At 43.0% G+C, this 2,344-nt stretch overlaps 1 protein-coding gene across 1 annotated transcript in view; it reads left to right on the top strand.

Moving 5' to 3' along the window:
- The window catches only part of LOC106880593 (uncharacterized), a 36,223-nt gene that overhangs the window by 891 nt on the left and 32,988 nt on the right, over positions 1–2,344 (top strand). The window lies entirely within an intron of this gene.

Genomic DNA, 2,344 nt, shown 5'->3' with positions numbered 1-2,344 from the left:
GGTGGTGGTCGGGGTGGCGGTGGTGAAGGTAATAGCGCTGGTCGTGCAAGTGACGTTGAAGAATATTATGAAGACACAGAGACCACGAATTTCCTTGGACGGGTTTTACGTTTCCTTTTTTCCAGAATCCGATCTCGGTCAAACCGAACGTCTTCACGTTGTATACATATACACGATTTGAGTTCAAGTGTCACCTACGTCCGTATTGCCACCCATGCATTAGTGGGTAGAAATGAAGTCACGTGGTTAAGTGGTTCGGATATTCGGCTCAAGACCGTGAAGTCGCAAGTTCGATTCCTGGCGGTGCGTCCTATCTTTGAGCATAACTTTATTTCACGCTACTCTATTCCACTCAGCTGGGGAAAATGAGTTGTGTCTGCATTTCAAAAGGACCAGCCTTGTCACATTCTGTGTCGTGTTGAATCTGTCTGAGAACTACGTTAAGGGTACGGGGTGTCTGTGGAGTCCTCAGCCACTTGCACGTAAATTTCACAAGCAGGTTGATCGGATCAACTGGAACACTCCCTGTCGTAACCGATGGAGGACCAGTTTTAGGGGCTATATGTAATAAACCATATACCATTCCCAGAAAATGTGCGGCCCGCGTGTGCCAGGCAGTATTGGCAAAGCGCTCGATAAAGTGACACTCATCCTTCTAGGGTCGGTCGATGAAATACAGCCCAGTAAAGAACTGGGGTCGATATCATCATCATTATCATCATCATCATCATCACCACCACCATCACCACTTACTGACCATGTTCCATATTGGCATGAGTTGAACGGGTTGGCAGGATCCCACCAGTCCAAAGTCTGCATCGTGCTCCAGTTTCTGATTTAGTATAGTTTCTACAGCTGGATGCCCTTCCTAACACTAACCACTTTACAGAATGTACTGGGTGCTTTTTTGTGTGTGTGTGTGTGTGTGCCACGAGCATTAATGGGATCGCCATGCAGGTCGCAAAATTACAAACCCCGTGGGAGTCGGCTGTATGCTAGGAAATGAGGGGTTGAAGTATGAAAGGAGGGGACCAGAAAAGAACAGGTTTTTTGCTGCATTGGAACAACATGGCTCCTCACATTCTAAAAGATCGTTATGGCAGCATAAATTAGCATGAAATTTTGATGGCAGGTTTAAAATTAAATCGCTTTAACACAGAAAAATTGTAACATAGAATGAGGGTCTATTTCAGACGAGATGCCATGTGTTTGGAAAAAAAATATCATCGAGATGAAACCGTAAGAAGACTTACAACCAACAGACATTACTCGTGGGCCAGGAAGTTTTGATGCCAACAAACGATCAGGTTTTGAAATACTTCCTCTATTTAATCTGATATCCGCAAGCACGAAAAGCAAACAAAGTTATATGATGGGTGGTGTCGTGATTCTGGGGGCAGGAATAGTTATTCGATTACATCGACCCCAGTGCGTAACTGGTACTTATTTCATCTACCCCGAAAGGGTGACAAGCAAAGTCAAGCTCGGCAGAATCTAATCTCAGAACATAAAAACGGATGAAATGCCACTAAGAATTTTGTCCTGTGTGTCAGGGATTCTGCCAGCTCGCCCCCTTACGGTAAATAAATATTGAAGATGTATTGTGGTTTTAGTTTTCATTGCTACAAACTCAGATGCTGGGCGACACTTTGATGCCTACAAGATCCTTAAGGAACAGAATTTATAAAAAAAACAAAGCTATTTGGCACGTCTCTGGGCCAAGATATTTAGGCAACACCGCTATTGTTGATTGTGATATAAAATAAATCAAACAAATATATAAATTTCCAATTAATAGCTCATCCGCCATGTTTAAAAGGACAGATTGAATAAGAGAGCAACACACGAGGTGCTCATTGCTTGAACGGTTTTGTTCATAGATCTGTTAGATCCGGGTTGCCATAGGCTAAGCGACAGCACGAACACCAAAAATATCAATAATGTTTGATCGTCAATTAAATGTTTTATCAATTATCTCACTTGTGATTTCACTTATCTTGTTGTTTCGCATCGTTTGGAAATTTATCTTGGACAAATTCCATTTCTGTAGGTCAAGTGATTAAGCGTGTGTGTGTGTGTGTGTTTGTGTGTGTGTGTGTTTGTGTGTGTGTGTGTACGTGAATGCGTCTATATACAGGCAGGTATGTTTGTAGAGGGTGAGGGGGCAATGCCTTGCAAAAACATGTCCGTCTTTGTATGTCTGCGTGTGTGTACGTGCGTCTGCGCGTAAGTCAATGTAAGTGTGTGTGTGTGTGTGTGTGTGTGTATTCGTGCATGCGTTTGTATGTGTGTGTGTGCGTGTGTAATTGTGTCAGTAAGCATGTGTGAGAAGAAAGATAGAGTG

This window comes from Octopus bimaculoides, chromosome 18, assembly GCF_001194135.2.
Source record: "Octopus bimaculoides isolate UCB-OBI-ISO-001 chromosome 18, ASM119413v2, whole genome shotgun sequence".
NCBI lineage: Eukaryota > Metazoa > Mollusca > Cephalopoda > Octopoda > Octopodidae > Octopus > Octopus bimaculoides.
The sequence above is the reverse complement of the archived record's forward strand: the minus strand, read 5'-3'. Positions and strand labels throughout refer to the sequence as shown.